Below are 6,131 nucleotides of genomic sequence, written 5' to 3' on the forward strand. Positions count from 1 at the left end.
CCCAAGAATTGCCCTCTAGAAATTTGGGACCCCTTGGGGGATGTTGGAGAGCCAGTTTTGGCCCAATCCCCACAGGCCAGGCCGAGGGACCCCACCGGTGCATGAATCCGTGCACTGGGCCTCTAGTGTGTGTGTGTGTGTGTATATATATATAATATTTTATAATTTTTTTTTAAAGAGAGAGATGAAGGGAGAGGGAAAGAGAGAAAGAAACTTCAATCGGCTGCATGAACTGACTGAGGCACCTCGGCCAGGGCCAGAAATTTCTTTTGTTTGGGTTCTAAAGCAGGCATACAGGTCTATCTCAGATAATAAGGAAAATATTTTAATAGAGTTTAATTTAATAGCTGTATTTGTTTTAAAAGCTTATTATTATTAAATACTTTGCTATTTTCTTGACATGCATTACTATATTTAATTCTTACAATATCCCCATGTTATATATTTCATTAAGGTAATAGCAAAGATGAGGAAAATAAAAATTACTAGAGTCAAATAAATACCTTGTCACAAGCTAAACAGTATATGTGAGATTTGGGCTTTCTCATTTCAGATCTTATAGACAAGTCAAAATAGCCAAAAATTTTTAAAACAAATTTTGGCTCAGAGTGAAGTAAAAAGAGATCACCAAATTTAGGAACTATAGAAATAAAGATATACCAAAATTAAAGAAAACCCAGCTCTCAAATTTCTGTAACTGGTTTTAACTTAGTTTTAATGGATAGCTCTCTTGGGAAATGTAATCTGAATACAAGAACTCTTTAAAATATCAAGCACTGATAATTTTTACAGCTCCATTAAAAGAAAAAAAGATCAACTTACAAGCAATATTTTTAAAAATCTAAATTAATGAATGTCTGGTATAAAAATAAAGCCATCAAATTATTGGAAATAATCTCAGAGAATATTTGCACAGCCTTTGATTTTGATCTATGTGGAGAAACGTAGATCTTCTTAAGTAAGACAGCATATCCAGAAGCCATGGGGGAAAAAAGAGACATCTTTGATTGCATTTATTATATTCAACTATATTTATTGTTTTCTAAGTGCTCAGTGCTGCTAGTGCTTTTGCCATCGCTCTCACTGTAATTTTTTCTGACTCTATTGTTTGTCTTTAAAATTTGCTTTAATATTTAGTATTATCAGTATACAAAGAGCTCTTATTGATTAATAATAAGAAGAAAAATAATTGAAGAAAATAAGAAGCGAAGAATTTAAACAGACAACTCACAGAGGCTAAAATTCAAACATCAACAAACATGTAAAACTATCTTCAATGTCCCTAGTAGGAAGAGAAATACAAAATAAAACCATAGTGAGATTCTATTCTTAACTCATTAAATCGGTAAACATTAAAAGAGTAAAAATATCCCCTGTTGACAGTGCTTAAGAAAAATCAGAGGGAAACTTTCTAAAATCATTTTTGGAATGTAATCTGTCAATAACTGTAAATATTAAAAGACACATGCCCTTTGACTCAGCAGCCCCATTATTTTTATCTCACCTCCAGGAAAGAAAAAACCAACACACCTTTAGATAAAATATATATATATATGGCTGATTTTGTAGCATGGCAACACCCAAATGTCTACTAATTGGAGAATGCTGGATAAATTATGTTATACCCATGCCTTGGAGTTATAAAAAGTATAACTTGTAAGTTGTAACTATCCACTAATCTGAAGAGATGTTTATAGTATACTGTAAGTATAAAAAGAAAGTTTCAGTGTAATGGGTAGAAAAATGGTTCCATTTTAGTTAGAAAATAAATTTTAAAATTTACATGTGTTATATATCTAAGTAAGACCATCTGAGGGAAAAGCCATTTGTCTGAGTATGGAGAAGGGGCTAGGACTGAAAAGATCAGGCTACTAACAGTGGTTACCACAGGGGGATGAGAAAATAGATGGGCTGAGAAGTGTGAGGTCATTGGATTTTTATTAATAAAAATCTGTATTTTTCCCATTAAAATAAGTATGCATTATCTTGTGCAATTTTAAAATAGAAAGTTTAAATTTTTGAAGCTGTGGTGATGATATGAGGCCAATTTTGATGCTGAAAAATCCCAACAGGATCTGAAGGCAGTATGGTGAGTTAAATGTTGTGACTACTGAATGAGTCACACCAGTGGCTCCAGGGGCCTTGCAATTCTGCACTGTGGGTGGGCCTTTGCCAACTGCCACGCATTAAGATTTGAAAATTGTGGCACATTGTGTCAGCTCACCTCCAGCTGACTTCAGTATGAGGCTTCCTCAGGGAAGAAGAGAGTTTTGCTATCCTTAAGTAGAGACAGAAGGTAGTGTAAAGAGAGAAAATTGATGGAGCAAAGTTGTGGAGAGTTAGGTCAGGATATGATGCAATCAGACATTTCTGAGCAGAGGGCCAAGAAAAGGGGAGAAACAGATTTGTTTCAGGAATGCAAGTTACGATGAGGGCTCTTCTCTTTTAATCCTTCAATGATAAAAACGTACATTGACTAGTGCTTACTTTTTGCCAGACACTGGTCTGAAAGCCTTATACATTTAACTAATTTAATATTCTAATAACCTTATGACATTGGTCCTATTGTTATCTTCATTTTACAAGGAATGAAGTAACTGAGGAACAGAGAAGTTGATAGCCTGAGATCTTACAGCAAGTCAGTGATGGAGTGAAATTTAAACCCAGTATGGCTACTTAAATTAAGACCTCTTAACAATAGGCTTCTTATACTTCCTGGAATATGCCATGTTACACAATACTTCAAGCCTAAGAGATTTTCGGTTTGTATGGAATATATGCTTCTCATCCAATATTCCCATTTTCTTTTTTCTTTTCTTTTTTTTTTTTTTTTTGCTGCCTAACACTCAACACTTGTCATTTTTCATAATACTTTAAGCAATATTTTCATAATCTGCATCAGCATATTATAGTATTAGGTTAAACTATATGAAACTGCCAATCTTCAGCATAGTATCTAAAAACTGGAATGAAATCTTCTTTTCTCATGGGCTTTATATTTATTAGGTTCCTTAACTTCCTCTTCCCTATACAAAACCAGTTTTCCTGGAAGGACTTTGTAGACATTGGCCTTACAAGTATATCAGTATCTGTTCCTTGAAATGGCTTGTCACACCTGATTTGATGACCACTATTCTCAGATAAGACACTCCAGGTACAGCTTTGGTTTTACAATGTAACCAATTAAAACTTGGTAAAAAAAAAACTCACTCATTTATGGAATATAATGAACAACATAAACTGATGAACAAAAACAGATCCAGAGATAGAGTAACATCGATCAGGCCATCACACCTCAGAGGGAAGGTAGGGGAGGATGGAGGTAAGGGGGAGAGATCAACCAAAGGACTTGTATACATGCATATAAGCCTAACGAATGGACACAGACAACAGGGGGGTGAGGGCGTGAGTGAGGAGGATGGGGGGGGGTAATGGGGGAATAAGGACACATACGTAACACCTTAATCAATAAAGAAATTAAAAAAAAAAAACTTGGTAAGAAGGAGAACAGTTTCTTACTGAAATAACTACCACAATGTTCCTTTGTTTTGCACTCCAAAGATTTCACAACTAGCAATGAATGATTACAGTAAGGATGGGTGAAAGGTATGGCTTTGTTCTGAAAAGAAGGGCAATTGAAATTATAAAGGAGGATATTGGGAAAAAATCACAGGGGTATTCTCAGGCATATCAATTTTAGTAAAAAACATGCGGATTTAAAGATCTGGAAATAGATTCCATTAAAAATATTCTATGCCTACATATGACTTGGGAAGTCTTCAGGACCTACTTCCAAGGGCTGCCCAAACACCCCAAAAGTACATCTCTCTCAGTTTGAAGACTGTGAACCTAACTTTCTAAAATTACTTTAATGATATCTCTTTAATTTAACTTGCTAAGGCATTTTTAATAATGTGATCTCTTTAAATGGGATGTTAAAAGGGAATATAAACTAGATGTAATTAGCATCAAGATATAATTGAATATTTGTTGAAATTGACAGCCTATTTCTAAAATTTGTATGGAAATCCAAAGGACCAAAAATGGGTAAAGCGATCTTGAAAACAAAAGGATATGGAGGATATGGAAGACTTAAAATACTGTTATCACTCATGAAAAAGCAGTGATAATTAAGATACTGTAGCATGGACACAAAAATAAAGAAATAGACTAGTGGAACAGAAACAATTCCATGCATGTATAGTCATCTGATATATGAAAAAGATAACATTCTATTATGGTGAGGGAAAGGAAATTTTAAGGGTGCTATAAAATTGTGTCAAAAATTGTATTGACTCCCAAAATCTCACATCACACATATTTCCAGGTGAATTGTAGATCTGTATGTGAAAGATAAAAATATCAGGTTTGCAGAAGAAAACACAAGGGAATAACTTCAATAGCCTTGGTGAAGGCAAAAGATTTTTTAAACATGACACAAAAAGTGCTAACAGAAGAGAAAACAATGATAATTAGGATTACATTAAAGTGAACACTTCTGTTCATCAGAAGAAAATCTTTTTTTAAATAAATCTTTAATGTTCAGATTATTACAGTTGTTCCTCTTTTTTTCCCCCATAGCTCCCTCCACCCGGTTTCCACCCCACCCTCTGCCCTTACCCTCCGGCTGACTGTTCTCGTCCATAGGTGTACGATTTTTGTCCAGTCTCTTCCTGCACCCCCCACACCCCTTCCCCCCCGAGAATTGTCACTCCACTCCCTTTCTATGCCCCTGATTCTATTATATTCACCAGTTTATTCTGTTCATCAGCTTTTTAACTCACTTGATTTTTAGGTTCACTTGTTGATAGATATGTATTCGTTGTTCATAATTTTTATCTTTACCTCTTTCTTCTTCTTTCTCTTCTTAAAGAATACCTTTTAGCATTTCATATAATACTGGTTTGGCAGTGATGAACTCCTTTAGCTTTTTCTTATCTGTGAAGCTCTTTATCTGACCTTCAATTCTGAATGATAGGCTTTGCTGGGTAGAGTAATACTGGTTGTAGGTTCTTGCTATTCATCACTTTGAATATTTCTTGCCACTCCCTTCTGGCCTGCATAGTTTCTATTGAGAAATCAGCTGACAGTTGTATGGGTGCTCCTTTGTAGGTAACTAACTGTTTTTCTCTTGCTGCTTTTAATATTCTCTCTTTGTCTTTTGCTCTTGGAATTTTAATTATGATGTGACTTGGTGTGGTCCTTTTTGGATTCCTTTTGTTCGGGGTTCTCTGCACTTCCTGGACTTGTAAGTCTATTTCTTTCACCAGGTGGAGGAAGTTTTCTGAATTTCTTCAAATAGGTTTTCAATATCTTGCTCTCTCTCTTCTTCTGGCACCCCCATAATTCGGTTGTTGGTACACTTGAAGTTGTCCCAGAGGCTGTTTACACTATATTCATATTTTTGGATTCTTTTTGCTTTTTGCTTTTCTGGTTGGGTGTTTTGTGCTTCTTTTTATTTTAAATCTTTGACTGGATTCTTGTGATCCTCTAGTCTACTGTTGGATCTCTGTATATTATTCTTTATTTCAGTCAGTGTATGCTTAATTTCTAGTTGGTCCTTTTTCATATCCTCAAGGGACTCACTAAATTTATTGGCAGTTTCTAGAAAATTCTTGAAAAACCTTATAACCATGGATTTGAACTCTATATCCAGTAGTTTGCTTTCCTCTATTTCTGTCATTTGTGACCTGTTTCTTTGTCTCCACATTTTGACTGCTTCCCTGTGTTAATAGAGTGGTTTTGTGTGCTAGGTGTCCTATAGGGCCCAGTGGCTCAGCCTCCCCAATTACCTGAGGTGGACACTCTTGGTGCACCCCTTTGTGGGCTGTGTGCACAGTCTTGTTGTAGTTAAGCCTTGATTGTTGTTGGTATCACCGGAAGGAATTGACCTCCAGGCCAATTGGCTGTGAGGATCAGCTGTGTCTACGCTGGGAGAACTGTGCTGGAGACACCCTTATGGGGCAGGACTTGCTTCAGTGGGGCTTTGGTGCTCACTGAGTCTGCCCCTTGAGTGTGTCCCTTATGGATCTGAGGAGTTGTAATCTGGATGGTCCCACTCTGACCACTGGGTACACTGGCTCTTGGATCTCTAAGGGGTGCAAATTTAGCCTCTGCCTGAGGCCACCCAG

This window comes from Eptesicus fuscus, chromosome 6 (assembly GCF_027574615.1).
Source record: "Eptesicus fuscus isolate TK198812 chromosome 6, DD_ASM_mEF_20220401, whole genome shotgun sequence".
Taxonomy (NCBI): domain Eukaryota; kingdom Metazoa; phylum Chordata; class Mammalia; order Chiroptera; family Vespertilionidae; genus Eptesicus; species Eptesicus fuscus.